The sequence below is a fragment of the Leptosomus discolor genome, chromosome 1 (genome assembly GCF_034619465.1).
Source record: "Leptosomus discolor isolate bLepDis1 chromosome 1, bLepDis1.hap2, whole genome shotgun sequence".
Taxonomy (NCBI): domain Eukaryota; kingdom Metazoa; phylum Chordata; class Aves; order Leptosomiformes; family Leptosomidae; genus Leptosomus; species Leptosomus discolor.
The window spans coordinates 218,393,327-218,411,379 of NC_141391.1; the positions used below are offsets into that span (position 1 = coordinate 218,393,327).

The following is an 18,053-nucleotide window of genomic DNA, read 5'->3' on the forward strand; positions in this document are numbered from 1 at the left end:
GTCTTGTAAATGTGTGCTTGGCTTTTGGGCTCAGGAAATGCCATGGGACTGCTCGTTGTGCTGGGGTTTAGGCACCAGCTGAGCAGAAATGGGGCTGAAGGAATCCTACGTGTCTCATGGAGCCGTGGAGTGAGGCATGATTTATCTTGACCGCCGGCACAACAAACAGAAGTGTCAGAATGACGCAGATGTGTTGAGTTTCCATAATAAAGTAGCTTCTAAATAATAATAATTACACTCTGCCAAACTTCAAGGCATTATTCAGAGCTTTTCTTCTCACCGTTTAAGTAGAAATACAGCAAATATCGATGACTACCAATCAGTTTCCAAAAGCGAGTGTGACTTCTAAGGGGATATGGAGACTCAAAAAGCGTAGCTGTTTCTCGAGCGCTGTCTGGAGGTGTTCTTGCTGTATTGTGAACGCATCCAAGGTGTACAGTGATTTCTCTGGAAAACAATTCAGTCTGGTTTTGGAGCAACACTTTAATTGTTGGGCCTCAGGTTATGATTTTAAATCTGTGCTGCACTGTTTTGTGTTCAGTTTGTCATTTATAGTATTTAAAAGGCTTTTTGGGACAAATGGTGGGGAAAAAGAAGGCATCAAATGTACAGACTTTAAATATGCACAATAAAATCGTGAGCACTGTCCATCTGGGTTGATGACTTGGGTTTTGCGTGACTGTTGTACCGCCAATTAAGTAATTACTGATGAGAAAATACAGTGTGTTTTGGTAGCGCTGCCTGTGTTACACTGTCATGCCTGCTCCGGGCTCCGACAGCGCGGTTGCGAGGCTGTTGAGCCACGTCGAGTGCTTGCCGCGGTGATGGGAGCGAGCTCTCTTCATCGGGGTGGTGGGGGAAGGTTGTCGCTGGGGGTGGGGACTGGCTGCTGTTGCTCCCTGTTCGGTCATAACCCCACAGCACAAAAGGGATCTGGGTTCAGGGGGAGGTTTGGTTAAAACCCAGCTCTGCCAGTCGTGGGGGGAGCTCGGCCGGCGAAGGCAAGCTTAGTTCTCTCGCCCGTTTCCCTTCTGTGAATCGCCCTCTGAAACCACTGTGAGCTCTTCTGGACGCCTCACTGCCTCCTTGAGGTGGTGGGGGCCCCAGGCCGCCTGTGAAATACGTGTATTGTTGCTGCAGTTATTCTTGGAACAAGTGAAAATGACTGTTGGGTTTCCCTGACAACCTATAACTTTCTTTTGAAGGGATGTCAAGAGAACAAACATGTGTTCTTGAATGAGGTACAAGTCTCACAGCTGAGTCGAGGGCTATGGAGGGAAGGGGCTGTTAACCCCCGCCTTGTCCCAGCTTGGTGTGAAGGTTCCTGTTTGCCTGGGAGGAGTGTCTGACGTGGTGGTGGTGATGGCTCTGCAAAGAGGGTTCGTCGCTGATGGTCTTCTCAAATTTTACTTTGGGCTGAAAGGTTGTGTGCAAGTTTGTTTGTTTGGGGGGAATATCTTTGGCCCCCAGTTACCTTTGGTTAATAATAACTTTTTACAATATTTTCCAGGATAGGAAGCTTGAGAGAGAATTCACACTGGATGAAAATAATTTTCTGAAGCTGGGTATATTCCAGGAACTGTAACCCAAATGTTTCTCTGTCCGTGGAGAAGACTTCACGTTTGAAATAACTTCTACTGAAGGTATGCACATCTGCCCTTCCTTTTGAAGCTCAGTAATGACAGTGTGCTTTATAATGCTGTATTATGTGTTCTGGGGGTTGCTAGTGAGGTTGTTCTTTGTATTTAGTACCTGGAGGCACCTGAGCTGGGACTCGTCGTTACTGCCCATGAGTTTCAGAGCGGGGTACGTACAGCTGAGCAGCTCAGTTCTGCTGTTGTGGAGTCTGTGGTCTAGTCATGATGTGTTGGTCAGGTTACTCCCTAAAACTGGGTTTAACTGGTAAGTGCTTCTCAAAGCTTGAGCTCTAATTTAATGGACATAACTGATGGGAAGATAGAACTTCCTTTTTCCTTTCTGGTGGCTGCTATACTTCTGGGAGCTGCTTGTGGCTAGTCCAGGAAGTAACAATATGGAAATGGCACGTAGTACGTTTTGTCTTTGGGGTAATGAAAAGGCCGTGGTTACCCACCAGTTCTTGTGAGGTGGGAAGTTGGGAGCATCCAGCAATGCTATCAAGTAGGCAAGGAACTGCCCTTCCCTGCAGCGTGTCGTTATGTTGGGGATTCACTGCCCCGGGATTACTCGGGGGGGGGCTGGCTGGCTGTGGGAGCGCTGCAGTCCTTCCCGGGGCCCGAGTGGCGCTGGCCGACTCGGTCGTTTTCCTGATGGTGGTTGGGTTAGGAAAAGCCTTCTTGATGCTGCAGAGGCCGGGGATTTTACGTAAAGCAAGGTCGCCAGGGGGAATAGGTTATGCATTAAAGGCATTCTTAAAACTCCTAAAAGAGGGAGGAGACCCTGAGTTTTGTTGCAGAAAAGTGCAGGTTTTAGGTGAGATGTAAATAAAATGCTGCTGGAGCTGGTTATATTTATGTTGCATGTCAGACCTGATGGCGTGGAACTGGTGGATGTTGAGGGTAGATTCAGATTAAAGAAGAAATTTTGTACACTGAGGGTGGTGGAACACTGGAACCAGTTGCCCAGAGAGGTGGTCGATGCCCCATCCCCGGGAACATTCAAGGCCGTGTTGGACGAGGCTCTGAGCAATCTGACCTCGCTAAAGATGTTCCTGCTCGCTGCAGGGGCTTGGCCTGGATGGCCTCTGAAGGTCTCTTCTAACCGAAACCATCCTATGACTCTATGAAATTGTTCTGGAAGCCATCTAGGAGCCTAGAGCATGTGGATGGTACCCAGACATTCGTAGTCGTCTGCGCCAGTGAGATACATAGAAATAAAGCAACAGAAGTTGGAAATAGCAGTGTGGTCCGGTCTGGCAGATGCCAGTTGTCCTTGGGGTCCGGCTGGCTCGGGACCCTCCGGTGTCTGCTCCTGCTGACGCTGTATTTGGGGGAAGTTCGGAACGGTGTAAGTGTAGGGTGGGCACTGCAGCTTTCTGACAGTCACCTGGTTAGTGCCTTTTCTGGGACAGCAGTGGCTGCGGAACGTTTGAGGGTTGGGTCCTTCATAAGCCTGTGCTTTACGAACTGGAGTAACCAGCTGAGTTTGAGCTCAGCTGAGCTTTTGAACTCCGTAACCATGTATGGCAGTAAGTTCCACGGGGTTTCTTCTTCCCATGCAGGATGTAATTAGCGTTTCATTCTGCCTGTTGGCTGCTTGATAACTTTGTGAGGTGTCCCCATTCTTGGGTTTATAGGGAGCGGTAAATAACTGTCCATTCCCTCCGTAATACCGTTCGTGCCTTTCTCTATCTGTTGTTTTTCTGAGCCGTAGTTGTGGCTCGAGTCGAGTTCGATGCATCTTCCATGAGAAGCTGTGCTGTTTCTCGTTCTGCTCAGTCTCTGTTAAGAGAAGCTAATCAGACCAGCTGTACTTGTTCGAGCTCTGCTGTCTCTTCTGGGAGAAGCTAACCAGACCAGCACTCGAGATGCAAACTCACGATAGTCAAATGATGTCATGCCTTCTGTTTACTTGCTTATTCTTCCTTGTAATAACTTTTGGCATTACTTTTACCTCTGGCTGCGGCTCGATGTTGAGATCCTTGAACAGTGGCTCCAAGATCATTTCCAAATGGCGCTGACAAGCAGGATCTGTTCCGTCTGTGCGTTAAAATGTCGTGTTTCCTCAAAAGGCTTGCGGCGCGGCGCGGAGGAGGGCTGTGTGTTCGCTTTGTCCTGGCGGTGACGCTCAGGTGAGGCGAAGCCCTCTGGAAGGAGGGGAGATGGCCCCTTCCTGGGATCATCTGAGCATACTGGGGGGAGAAGTTCCCAGAACGTGGGATGGGGCAGGCAGGAGAGTGTGAGTGTGTGAAAGTTCAGCAGGAAGGAAACCTGGGGCGCAGGAGAGCGTGGGATGCGTCTCGGATGAGCAAGGGGCAGATGGACAGCCTGGCTTCTGCACTGGTGGAGAATGAGAGACTTCCTGAGGATCCAGAGGACACTGCAGGTGTTGACTGGTCCCAGGAAGCTCCTGGCTTAGACTGAACCGAGCCCAGAGGAAAGGATTTGCCAGTCAGGACGTAGTGGACAGGGGCAAATCGCTGATATCCTGCTTGTCCTCGTCTCTAAAAGACACATTCCCCTGAAGTGATGTGGTTGCTACTCAAATGCCTGTTGGTGACATTTCCAACCCCCTCCAGTGTTTATCTTCCTGGCGTGCCCATCATAAGGATTTGGGCGCTTCTGTCTGAAAGTACTGGGGCCACAGGTCATCCTGCGATGCTGACGGACTCGGCGGTCCTTGTTCGGCGGTGGGTTTTCTCCCGTGATTGGTGCTTTGCTTTTGTCAGCGCTGAGTTAAAGCTGCCATTTCACTGCCCTGCTGCTTATTAACATCAAGTCATTGTGCAGCCGTTTGTGAGAGTTCTGGTAGGTTTAAGCTAAATAATTTTCATGTCACTAGTAGGTGTTTCTACCTTGCTGTTCATCTTTCTTCTGAGATCGCTTGTAGATAGATTGAGCAGCGCAGTTTGTTTTGGGACCTCGCTTGTGTTTTTCTATTTCATTTTTAATTGGTTTTGATTTATTTCTTATGTTTTAACCATTAAGATTCACAAAAGAAAGAGAGCTTTTCTTTGAAGTTGTTTGGAGACGCCTGTGCAAAATCCTTCTGTGGGAATTCAGCTGCGCTGTCGATCGTGCTGTCCTTGTCTGCCCGCATGCTTTTCGTCGTGGGTTTTGTGAATTGTGTGTAAAAGCTAGCTTTAGGCTTCAGGTTCACCAGGTTAACTAGAGTGACACTTTCTTCCCTGCAATTAGTGTTCAGTAGCTGCATTGTAAAGGTGTAGAGCTCTTGGATGAATGCCATTTAGTTCTGGTGATCCCCTCCTGTCTGACTTACAGGTCTGTCCAAAAATCTCCTCAGATGCTGCAGTTTGAGAGAATTATCTAGAATTTTTATTTTCTTTTGCTCTGTTTAGCAAAGCTTAAAATCATCTATACTTATAGAGGAAATAAAGGAGATTTTGTATTAAAACTTAGCATAAAAAAAATAATCCTGAAATAACCTTGAAATTCACATCAGGACTCTGTGCTTGTCGAGACTGAAGAGACAGACATTAAATGGGACCTGGGAAGGCTCTTCAGCTCTGACATAGCTGCTGAAGTTATGTTTGTCCTTTGTGTCTTCGTAACAGAAAGGATGTTACAGGAAAGCCAGAAGTATTCAAAAATACTTTCTTTTTGGAAACAAGTAGGATAATGTGCTTCTCAGCATTTCCATGTGTTTCCACTTAGTAACTAAGTGGAAAATGTTAAATGTTTTATTTTATCAGGAATGGGTTTAAATAGGCTTAAATAACCCCCCCCCAGTAAATCTTGGTAATTTCCGCCCGGTTTCCAGGAGGAGTTGCCTGTGGTGGTCGCTGGCCCTCCGCGTTCGTGTTCGCTGGCCTCGGAGCACTGGGAGCGTTCTGAAAGGCTGGAGAACGCTGTGGGTTTTGTCTGCGGGCCCACGCTCAGCGAGGCTCAGGGTAGCCTTCGCTGGCTGCAGAACTGACTGGGGTGACCAGCCTGGGCAAAATAGTGCAGATGATGAATTCGGATAACAGAGGGCCAGACAAAAACTCACCCAAAGTTCCAGGGGAAGCAGGGGATGCAGTGTAGTATCTTTTTATGGCAGCCGAAGCAGCATTGCGAGATGCTCCAAGTTATGTGGAACGTAGAACTAGTCGTCTTTTGCTCGGTGAGTTTTAATGACCTGTTGTTTTTGAAGACTCCTCCTGGTTTTCTAGAGAAGGTAGAGGCCTTTGTGCCAGACCTAACAGTCCTTGGGTGAAGGCTCTCGAAAGACACCCCCTACCTCCCTCCAACAGAGCTGTTGAATAAAATCCAGGCCACGAAGTGAAAACCACTGGTAAGTGGGAGGATGAGATGAATTGAGACAGAAGGGGTGAAACGGTCATTACAGGCCTCACAGAGGAGGAAGGAGACTCTTGGCATTCTGCTTCGTAAGGAGTGAGGCGAAACGGAGTGATTCCTTTGAAACATGCACAGTGAGAGGAATTATTTTTTTTTAAATTTCTGTTGTTAATCATCTATCCCAGAAGCAGCGTGCAGTCAGGGATTGCCTTGTGTCTTCTGCTTCTCGACTGGAGCCTCTGCATACCTTCTAAATATTAAAAAATTCCTGCAGTGCATTGTTGGCAAACAGCAGGTGTTTGAATGGCAGTTTAATTCTACAGGTATCAAATTCAGAAATGCTCTCTGTAAAGCAGCTAATCTTCAAAAATGGCAGCATATAGTTACAGAAAACTTGTTTCCTTAAATCATTATGGTTTTTCCTTTCATTGGATACCCCGGTTCAGAAATAACATGAGCAGCTTTGAAGGGCTTGGAGATGTCTGCCTGGAAAAGCAAAAGATGTTTCTCGTTTGCTGTGGACACGGGTGGCCCAAACTCAAGCGCTGCGAGCTGAGATGTGGCAGGCGTCAGGAGAAAGGTGTTTTTTCCAGATACGTGTTTGGGCCTCATCGGGATTGAAACCTGAAGGTGCCAGTGCTTTAGTGCAGCTGTACAAGTTGCTGATACGTACAGTTAATTCATTTTCATAATAAAGTAAAAGGTTGTGGTATTTAACTTGTGTGGAAGAATGTAGGAAATCTTTCCTCTCCCTGTTCCTATACAGAGCTACAAGACTAACAAACGCTGCCTCCTCAGAGCGGTGTGTATTACATATATATTTGTGTATGTGTGTGTATATATATCTATATATCTGTATCTATATCACATGTATATTCCTGCCCACAAGACGTGAGGAGGACGAAGGGCTGTGTCATGGTGTGAACGCCCCGAAGAGAGCAGGCACCGCTGCGACAAACCGGCCTTCCCCGCCTCTCCCAGGGGAGCGCTGCTGCAGGTTTAAAGATGAGTTGACAAAAGGCTGCAACAATTAATCCACTTGCTGTTCACAGATAATCAAACAGGGAACAGCTTTTGCCACCTCTGGTTTTTTCTCTGGCTCTCCACCTGCTTGGTAGCCTGGGCTGGGGCGAGGCTGGTCCCTGCTCCCTGCGTGCCTGGGGAGCGCCTGCCCTTCCTTAAAACCTGCTCATTATCATAAATGAATAAATTCAGTCCTCTATACCAGACATTGTGAACCCGACGTGTTGCTTGCTGTGAACTGTACTATGAAATTTGGCCTTTTGATTTTTTTTAACGGTGTAATTTGTCGGGGCTTCCTGCTGGCGGCAGCCTTCGGTGAGACGGCTTGTTCGCCCGCCGGCGGAGCACACCCAGCTTTCAAAAAGCCTTATTGTAGCAGCTCCCAGCAAGACCAGGAGAAAGTTAGCAGCGCAGAGGACTAAATTGTGACGGGTGTTGTGACACCGAAGATGGCTGTCACGGGGCAGCAGAGCACGTGATCGGTCAGGAGACCCTTTCTCCCCCCTGCTGGCGTTGGGGTCTGTAGCCTGCTCCTGCCAAGCCCCGGCCGTCAGAGCCTCCTCTCCTGCTCCGTGGCGCTCTTTCAGTGAGAGGTTTCTAGTGCTCTGGGGTGTTACAGCAGTCAAGATGCAGAGGACAGACATAAAAAAGCGCTGTTTATGCGTAAAGCCCGAAAACGTACCCAGGTTGGGTTTGAGTGTAAATTGAAACAGGACCTTAAGGGAGCTGTTCAGTGAACTTACTGCCCAGATAAAACTACCTGAAAACCAGGGCCTTTTGTTTGACGTCTGTAAAACACCTGAATCGAAAGCTGAGCGTGACCAGCGGGGATTCTTTGACATAATTTGGGACAATTGGAAGGCGTTACAGGTCAGCGCAGGTAGTTGCGTCCCAACCGATCAAAGCGCTGGGGAAAACCAAGGCCTCGAGTCCCTCCCAAAGGGGCATGAACAGCACGTCCTGGCTGACTGGGGAGCAGAGCTGCTCCGTGGCCTTGGGCAGCTCCTTCCGCGCTCCCCTGGGGACGCCTGGTCCCGCAGAGGGAGCAGTCCCTGGGCACCGCGGGCTCCAGCCTGCAGAGCAGCCCGGGCGGCTGCGGGCGCGGGGAGAGCTCTGCCCTTGCCCGGGGTGAGCAGCGCCTTGGCTCTTGCTGCTTTTCCCACCGCTGGAGGGAACGTGCAGGGCGGACGGGCGGCGTCACAGCAGCCGGAAAGCTCGAAACAGCTTTAAAGGAAAAGTAGCCGGGGTTACCCTGAGCAGCAAGGATGCGAACCTTGACCCTCCCGTGTTTGTCCTCATGTCCTCATGTTCTGATTTAGCTCTTTTTTCACGTGTTTAAGGAAGGAAAGTGAAACTGGAGAAGCTGTGCAGCAGGAGCCGGTTTGGGTGGCTCCGTGGCTGTGAGCAGCACATCGGTATCTCCGACGAGCTCCGCCTCGGCCGCAAATAAAGCCAGGCCGGTGGTGGGGATAACAGCTTGGTGAAGAAATACCCAGCTATGGAACGTTTATTTTAAGCCATTCACAGCTGTTAATCCTGAACATCCTTGCGCAGCTCAGGACTTCCTCCGTTTTACAAAATTGGAAACTTAAATATGGGGAGAATGAGTGACCCGTGGTGGGTGGCAGGAATGGTCTTCTGTGGTGTGAGGTTAGGTGAAGGAATGACAGCTAAATAGTTGAATATGCTTAGTAAAATGAGAAAACGCAAATTCATTTTGAGTGACAGCTGTTTAGTAAGCACTTATGTCTGTTCTCTTCCTTGAGTTTATCCAAGGAACTTACCCATCATCTTTAAGAAAAAGTTACCACTTCTACCAGATGCTCCTTTTGGTTTGCACTTTTCTGGTTTTAAGTAGGTTCTATAAAGATACTGGCTCTTTTAGTGTAGAGATCAGATTAAAACAAAGGCTGAGACTGAATTTTAACTTCTTACGTACAGAACAAACTGTTTTGTAGCTTTGCAGTTTCTCATTTCCTGAAACTCCCCTTACAGAGCAACTTTCTCTTAATTCATCTGCTGTGTTCAGCTCGAAGTTTTTAACCATCCTGCTCCGTAACTTACACAATCCTCACATTTTTCTTAAACAATTTTAGCGCACCCAGTGTAATCACTGTAGGCAGGCAAAACTGTTTACTGCACTCTAGCCTTGTGATCAAGATTGTCTTTATACTTTTGCTTCACTCCTGCTTTTAATAGGCCGTTAGTTTTTCAGAGCTGACTGGTATTGCTCAAACGGTTTGTGTTCCTTTCCACGCCCGTGAGAGATGGTGAGGCGGTTGTGTTGTACAGCTCAGCGCGGGGGGGAGAAGGGAGGAATGAGCCGCGGTGAATTCAGAACAGCCGGTCTGAAAAGTGCTTTTCCAAACCGTTTGGAACTCGGGTTTGGTTTAACCTCAGAGAACGCTTCTGATGGCAAGCCCGACTGGGTTGCAAAAGGTGAGGCGTATTCACAGGACACGTTCACCGATACTTATCAAATGTGAGATTTCAGGTGTGACTGGAGGTGATCTGGGAAGAAATGATGGCAGCAGGTAGAGGCAGTTCACCAGGAGAAGGTCGCTCGTACCTCGCTTTCCAGCGTTGAGGTCCTGGACTTCTAGGAGGGGCTGTTCTCGGTGAAGGCTGAGGTAGCGTCTTGCTTCCCATGTCGATGGGGCATCTCAGTGATTCTAGGCTTTCGTTGGGGCACTGCTTTGCTTTTTCTGAGAAGATCCAAGAAATGAAGAAATCCTGACCAAAGAAGTTGCTGTATTGCAAGACAATCACAAAAGCCCCTTCGTTTACGGAAGAGGAGATTGTCAGCAGCCAGAAGGCAGGGCTGGAAGCCGAGGCTTGGGCTCTCTTTGGCTTCTTGCCTGTGAGTTAATCAAGGCTTCCCTTTCCTTCTCAGCCCTGCATTGAGGGTAGGAGAAACCCAAACTGCGTCCCGTGCGCCTGGAAGCCTCAGCCTCCCCTTCTGGGGTGAGTTGCTGCAGAGCAGTGGTGGTTTCAAAGGGTAAGCAGACGCTCTGCAAAAGGACAGCCGAGGAGCTCTGACAGCACCTGAAGATGCTTTCCGTGCTGAAGACACATTCTTGAAGCAGCATCAAAGGTTAAATCAAAAGCCCCCCCCCCCCTTTTATAGTGACAGCCTGGGGGGAAGAACGGGCTTTCTTCACCTGAGGAACTCATCCCTCTTAACTTCCAAATGGAAAGGTCTTTCAAAATGAAAACTACCGTCCTTCTACTCATGTCAGAATGGGCTATTTCATCACCTGGACCGAAGGAAGAGCAGTTTGTTGGAATACAACAGGCTGAAGGATTTTGTTCCTATTAAAGGCACTCACAGAACACAGTTCCCAACTACGTTCTCATCCATTTAGCGCTCTGGGTGAGGTTGATGCTCCTGACACTCCTGCGTTTGGCCTTGTTGCTTATTGCTGTATCCCTGAAACTCCCAGCCCAGTGGAGTCTCATTGTAGTGTGCTCTAATGTTTTGCTGGACATAGGGTAAATAACCGTAAATACTAAGAAGGCTTAATGAAGGGCAGTAGTATCTGTTAGGTGGCCGTAGGTGAGCTGGTATTTGTTTAGCAGACTTCTATAAACCTCAGGGAAACGTTTCTCTGTGCTGCTTTCTGATGAGTCTCAGCATTCAGTCTCTGCCTCCTGACTTTTCTGTGTTTTGTGGAAAGTTTCACTGAACCGTTGCTTGAGACCTGAAGCACAAGTTGTCGTCACTCAGAGATGAAGGTCAAATAGTTCAACAGTTACCATCAAAGAGCAAGAAGTGGAAGGACCTGGTGGAGACACTCAGTATCTGCTGTTGACCAAGCAGTTACTCTGTTCCTGTCTGTTTTGTCAACTGTTACTTGTGCCCGGAAGGTGTATGGGAGGTTAGCGATGATCACGGAAAGAAGGCAAGAGAAACCACACAACGTTGCATTGCTTTTCTGGTCAGAAATGTCAATGACACCTTGTTAGAATCTGCTGGAGCTGTGCAGCAGCCCTTCCCTTGAGTGAGTCGTGTTAGCAGACTTTGCAGTATCTGGGTGACTGAAACTGTCGCTGAGATGCTACCACATCAGCAAGGCATGAGGCCAAGAGCCGAGGTGGTGAAAAAGCGTGTTTTCTTTGGAGGAGAGAGGCATTCACTGGCCCTTCTGCAGGTGCCCCTGCTGAACTAAGCGCCCCTGGCCAAACTGCCCTTTCAGAGCTGAGCACCACAGCGCACTCAAAGCTGCTGCAGAAGCACGGGGAAAAAAAGCTCAAATTCCTGCTGGCAGAGGGATGGCTGGTTGTGCTACCTCCTCTGTAGGGTTCCCTCCACTTTGCTACTGTGCAGGGACGGGTGGCTTGGGTGTGGTGGCTTGTTGGGTGTTGAACGTGGTCGTGATGTTCTTGTCGGTAGGTTTTTGGGGATACCAGGAGGCCACTGAGGCTCTGCTGTTCTGAGGACTGGCACCTCCTCAACAAGGATGAAGGAAGGAATGCGGAAAGCAGTTCACACTAAGAGCAAGCTGAGCTCTGTAAGAAGGTGCAGCAACTCTGCAAGAGGAAACAGTGCAGACCACACGATTATTCAGCATAGACAGGATATTCCTTCTCCTGCTCCGACAGCACGTGGGGCCTTAGCCGTTGGGGAAGGGGCACAGGCTCTGGAGAGGGCCTCTTCTGTTTTGTCCTCGTGCTGTTACAGCTGCGCACCATCAGCTTTGGTGGTGACCAGACATGCTTCATTGCCCAGCCTCGTCACCGGCTTCCCCGCACGGGCCTGTTTGATGCCACCACTTCCAGTCCCAGCTTTTGCAGCAGGGAGTAGGGTACCTGTCGGCTGCAGAGCGCCCTGCTTTGCTAGGTCGTCCCCAAACGCGGTAACCACCCCCACCGGTGCCTGAAACTAGAGAACAGAACGCTGTTTAATGCTTAGTTGGAGATGTTTGAAGTTGCAAGTTAGCCTCTGCTTCTTTGTGGTCTTCTGTCCTGGAAATCTGCAATTTTTTGATTTTTTTTTTCCCGTCAGATGCCTAAGATGCCCCTGATTTGATTTAATTTCCTGGGTTTTTTTTCCTTATTGGGGTGTGCAATGCCACAAATTGCTAGAGAAAGTAGGATACTCTTTCATATTCACGTTTCCTCATCTACCTCTTCTGTCGTACGGTTACCTTGTATTCCTTAACTTTATTAATGGGTTCTAGTGTTTAATATCTTAGTATTTAGAAGTCCCTCCAGTTTAAGTAGGTGTCTTAAAGACAGCGTAAACAGGAACCGGCGCTGGATCTTTGCAAGTCAAGTACCAAAGAAGACCCTGTGTTTCCCACGTGCCGGGCTCGCAGCGCGCAGCAGCTCTCGAGCTGTTTGCGGTCTCTCGCAGCCCCTTTCCTGTTACTCAGTAGGCGGTTTCTCTTACCGGCGTTTTGGAAGGAGGTGAAGGGCACTTCTTGAGTTACGGAAAGAAGGTGGATTTCTGTCCTCACGCCAAAAGAAAGGGCTTGCTCAGTCTGAGCTCCTGGCTCTGCAGGGCGCTGCCAGCAGTTCAGGGCTGGAGCCCTTTGGTTTCTCGTTCCTGGGGCAGGTCCTGTTGGATGAGCTGCAGTTTGGTGATCCATGCTGCTGAGGTTTTTCACTGTAGCTCAGGTTCTTTATGGGGAGATTCCATTTCTTACGGGTGCTTCTCTTCAGGTGCCTCGCAGAGAGGTGGTGCCCTGTTAGTTGTGATCACTTACCTACAGGAAAGCAGATTTGGGAAGATTAATTAGTCACTGCAGAATGGGGCAGTTACTCTTCTAGCTTACCAATTTTTTTTAAAAGTAATCATGAACATTTTTTTATTGTGTCATACTAGTTTGTTTCTTGGTACAACTCAGAATGGAGCATTCATAGGGGTGTAAGTTCCTTCGTGTAAAACGTTTTTCTGGCCCTCTGTCCTGTGCTTTCAAGATGCTTTCACGTGCTGCAGCAGTTACGTTGCATGCTGCAGGAGGCTGCGTGTGCCTCACACAGAAATACACGTACCGAAATCAGCACACGTGTGTCTGCGTGCGTGTGTGTGCGTGTATGTATCCTGCTGCTTCCTCCAGTGGGGCAGCGGGGTTCCGTCAGAGCTCCGCTCTTGTGTCTCGTTGGTGCTGCCTGGGGGTGGGTGGCGGTGCGCCATTGCCCCCACGTTGGCTGCAGGCATCTGGGTGTTGGATATGTTGGTGTTTGGGTGGAAAGTTCTGGGCCATTGAGTCTCAAAGTCTCAATGAATTGGCAAGGGATGTGAAGAACTAAAAGAAGGGCTTCTGCAGGTACACTGGCCAGAAAAGGAAGCTTAAAGAAAATCCACAGCCCCCTGCCCCCAATAAAAAAGAAAGGAGAACTGGTAACAACTGACATGGAGAAGGCTGGGGCAGCCCCACAATTTTTCTGCCTCAGTTTTCGATGGTAATCACTCTTCCTGCATTGCTCAAGCCCCTTGAACCTCAGGGTGGTCCCTGCCATTGTAAGGGAAGAGATCAGGTTCGACACCGCCTGAGGAATGTACGTCAGTCCATGGGACCTGATAAGCTCCATCCCAGGGTCCTGAGGGAACTGGCTGATGTAGTTGCCAAGCCACTCCATCATATTTGAAAAGTTGTGGTAGTCAAGTGAAGTCCCCAGTGACTGGAAAAAGGGAAACATCACATGAAAGGAGTAAAAAAGAAAGACCCAGGGAACTACTGACCAGTCAACCTCACCTCCGTGCCTGGGAAGCTCCTGGAGCAGACCCTCCTGGAAGACAGCTAAGCATATGGAAGACAGGGAGGTGATCAGAGCCAGCCAGTGCAGCTTCACCAAGGGCAAATTGTGCCTGACTAGTCTAGTGGCCTTCTACAATGAAGCAACTGCATCAGTGGACAAGAGAAGAGCGCCACATGTCGACTACCTGGGCTTCTGTAAGGTCTTTGATACGATCCCACACAACGTTCTGGCCACTAAATTGGAGGGATGCGGGTTTGATGGATGGACTGTTATAAGAAATTGGCTGGATGGTCTCATCCAGAGAGTTACAGGCAATGACTGAGTGTCCAAGTGAAAACCTGTAATGAGTGGTGTCCCTCAAGGGACCAGTTCTATTTAGTATCTTCGTCAGCGACAGTGGGATTGAGTGCACCCTCAGCATGTTTGCAGGTGACACTAAGCTGAGCGATGCAGTTGATTTGCTGAAGGGAAGGGAAGGGATGTCGTTGAGAGGGACCTTCTCAGGCTTGAGGAGCGAGCCCGTGCAAACCTCATGGAGTTCAACAAGGCCAAGTGCAAGGCCCTGCAGCTGGGCTGGGGCAGTCCCTGGTATCAGTGCAGGCTGGGGGTTGAAGGGATAGAGGGCAGCTCTGCCAAGAAGGACTGTAGGGTGCTGGTGGATGGAAAGCTGGACGTGAGCTGGCAATGTGTGCTCGTAGCCCAGAAAGCTGGTGGCATGGGTTGCCCAGAGGAGCTGTGGCTGCCCCCTCCCTGGCAGTGCTCCAGGCCAGGCTGGATGGGGCTTGGAGCAACCTGCTCTGGTGGAAGGTGTCCCTGCCCGTGGCAGGGGGTGGAACTGGATGGTCTTTAAGGTCCTTTCCAACCCAAACCGTTCTGTGACCATGAATTGGGTAGCGCTTGGAGCCGCTTGTTCAGCCTTTGCTGTGCTTCTCTGCTTCCAGAGGCACCAGACCCGGTGCTGGACAGCATTCCAGCAGCTCGTTGGCGCTCTCGTGCCTGACTTGTGGCCTTCCAGGACAGTTCATCTGACCCCTGTGGGTTGTGACTCATTCTGCTGGTCCTTAACTGACGTGTTTGTGTCTCTGTGGGTTCTGGTGTACGGTACCTTTGTACTTTCAAGCTTGCGGAGATGTTCTGTGGGTTACAAAACCTCACTCGATTGCCTGGACACCTGCTTTGGCCTAACTGTCTGTTGGTTTCGATATGCCGTGAGCAATCGCTTCCAAACCTCACTTGCTGCAGTTTACTGAGTAGCCTGTAAGAGCACTGCAGCTGAAGGAGCTTTTTTTGGCTTGGGCGAAGAAGAGTCATCTCATGATGTTCCTGTGCCTTGGGCAGCGTGGTGGGAGAGTCACTGCTGCGGCGCAGGCTCCCTTCCCGGCTGGGTACAGCCGGTCCCAGGGCACTGGGAGTTGCATCAGTGTCTTCCAGGAGCCCGGCTCTGCCAGCGAGGATTGGGAGAGGCCAAACTCCTCAGTAATTCTCCTCAACCTTTGCTTCAAGAAGAAGGTTGGAAAGGGGAGCTGCCTGCTCTGTGCTGAGAGAAGAGCTGTCTTCCTTCCCTGAGGACAGCTTGTCAGGGTGTCTCCTATGAAAAACCTATCGTTTTGAAAAACTGTAGAATTGACAGGTTTATAATGGGTTTATATTTGAAAAGTGAGATTTACGTGTGTATTCCACATGTATGTATGGGATATATATGTATTTGGGTTAACTGTGCACCCAAACATTCTTAATTTAAGGCCTTTTATGCCAGCTCCTCACCGGGTGAATTTATAACCGAGCCTAGTTAGTTAAAAATATCTGAAGAACAGTTTGTAACGAACACGCTATAGAGCCCAGCAGCATTACTGTCACAGCAGTGTCACGTAGGTTGAAAATTCAGATGGCTGTTCCTAACTCAGAACTTCAGCTACTTGGGAGCGTTTGCAGTAGCTGCACGGCCGGGCGCAGCAGCTCTTGCCTGTTGCTGTACTGCTGCAAGTGAACCTTTTTCAGCTCTCTCGATAGGCTCTTGGCTTAGGCAGCCCGAATTGGAAACTGCTTTTCTCTCTGCCAGTTTTACGCTCTTGCGGGGGGAACTAGTTCCCAAAAGATTGGGATCGACCTAAACAGTCGGATCTGGCTGTTTGGGAGGTTGGTAGGAGGTGGTGGCGGGTGGGCCGTGGCGGAGGTTGGGGTGGGCTTTGGGCAGCTTCCCCCCGCCTTCCCCTCGGTGACGGAGCTCGGGCTGCCGGGAGCAAAGCCTGTGGCCTTGGTGCTGATGGGTGGCTTCGCACGGAACGTGACGCCGTGGGTGTGACCAGAAGCGCTTGGCCCCTGATGCTTAAAAGGGACTTTGTGAGTATAAAGTGGTTCTGCTAGATGTGACGCTTGATTGGGGTCTCGGTTCCGTTTCTGCTGGGATCGGGCCCTGCGCTTCCCCGCGGTGTGTGTGTGAGCTCTGCCTCGGGCTGCTGGAAGTCCAAAGCTGGGGGGACTGCGGGAAGACAGAGGTGTAGGGAGGCTGTGCCTTGGGTGGCTTGATAGTTCAGAGCTCAGCTGTTCCCTCTCTGAGCGCGTACTGCGACATCGGGACATTAAATAGGCTTCGTTACATCGGCAGTGCTGAGTCACAAAAGACAAGCTTGCAAAGAGCTTCTTGACTTCTTGTAAATCTCTGAGATAAAGACATTAAAAGAAAGAATTATGTTGACGTGGAAAAAAGCTCTCTGAGATAGGGAAGTTGTCTGTGACACATTTGGAAGCAGCGAGTGGAGCTCCACGGAGTTTCTTATCAAATGTCCTGGGTACCAGAGCTGGTCCAAGGAAGAAGAGGCCTGAATTTCATAAGGTAATCCTTTCTTTTAGAGATCCTTGGACAGACCTGCACACGTGAAGGGTCCTTGAACTGAGGTAAGGCAGAAAATGCCTGTCAGTAATTAATTGGACACTAAAACCCCAGTGTTTCTTTTAAACGTGTTTCACTGGGTAGTTCCGATAAGCCCTTCAGCGGGAGGTGCAGGGTGGGGGATGCAGGCGTACGTGCTGCCAGGGACCCGCGTAGCTGACCGAGCCGTTAAAACGCTGGGGTCATTCCGTAGCCTTTTAAAGTGCCCAGCTGCGGTAGCTGGAAAGCAGTGCCCCCTTCTTCAGTAAACCTTCCTGGAGGGGAAAAAGTGTTGTTTTCTGTTTCTTTTTTAGAAAGGATAACTTCAGAATTCCGTCTTGGGTGTAGTTATGCAAGCAGTGGAACTGGCAGAGGCTCAGGCGTGGTAACATTTTTGGATGCTGGAAAAAGCGAAATGAATGGTTGGAGCAAGTGTTCCTGCTGCTGCGGAAGTAGTCGTGTGGGTTAGGTTAAAAAAAGCGTGATCCCGATGTCTAAAATCACAGGCTGATGGACAGATAACCTGGGAATGTGGCGCGTGGACGTCCCTCGTCCAACTTCATTTTATAAAATGTGTTTTAGCTTGGTGTTATTACACGGAACAGTTACCTGGGCCGAGCTGTGCTGCTCACCTTTGTCCATGGGGAATAACAGTTATTTCTGTAGCGTTAGTGACTGTTTATTCCTCAAAACCGCCTGGTCCCCACAGCCCACAAGGCGATGCCATCCCTCCGTGGTCCCTCTGCAGCTGCGCAGCATACGGACCCAGGAGTCAACCGGCACAGGGCTCCTTCCTTCAGAGACTGGGTTTTTTCCCTTTTGTTAGGCTTTTGTACGTGGAGCAGAGCCACGGGGTTTGGGTGAGGATGAGACAGAGTCTGGAAAGAATATAGTCCGAAACGCTGGATGGGAGCCAGAAGTGAAAGGCTGTACACAGGTTCTCAGGGTGTTAAACGGCTTCGCTGCTTTGTGAAGTACAGACGTTGCTGCTGAGGGGCTGGAGTTACCCTGTACTCTCTGAAGGACTGAAAGCGTTCCTGGGGAGGAGTGAAGGGTACTCCTTGTTTGTTCCCTGTAGGGAGCAGTCAAAGATACGACAGTGAAAAGTGAAATGAAGAGCAGTAACTTAAATTGTGCCAAACTGATCTGAGCTCCTGCTTTGGTGACTGAGACTCGGAAATAAAAGAAATGCAGTCGGTCTTGTTTCTTTGTGGAGATCGTTAAGACGCTTGGTACGATAGCCAAGGCAGGACTGTGGAAGGTTACAGCTCGTTGAGGAATCACAGGATGGTTTGGGTTGGAAGGGACCTCAAAGACCACCCAGTTCCAAGCCCCCTGCCATGGCAGGGACACCTCCCACCAGACCAGGTTGCTCAAGGCTCCATCCAACCTGGCCTTGAGCACTGCCAGGGATGGAGCATCCACAGCTTCCTCAGGCAACCTGTGCCAGTGTCTCACCTCCCTCAGGGTGAGGAACTTCTTCCTGGTATCTAGTCCAAACCTGCCCTCTCCCAGCTCCC

General features: G+C 49.7%; 1 protein-coding gene across 2 annotated transcripts in view; it reads left to right on the forward strand.

Moving 5' to 3' along the window:
- PPP6R2 (protein phosphatase 6 regulatory subunit 2) overlaps positions 1-18,053 on the forward strand; it is a 101,407-nt gene that overhangs the window by 27,384 nt on the left and 55,970 nt on the right. For both annotated transcript variants that reach the window (XM_086481197.1, XM_086481189.1), the window contains exon 2: positions 1,511-1,643. The gene's annotated coding sequence lies outside the window, so the exon portion shown is untranslated. The remainder of the gene's footprint in view (positions 1-1,510; positions 1,644-18,053) is intronic.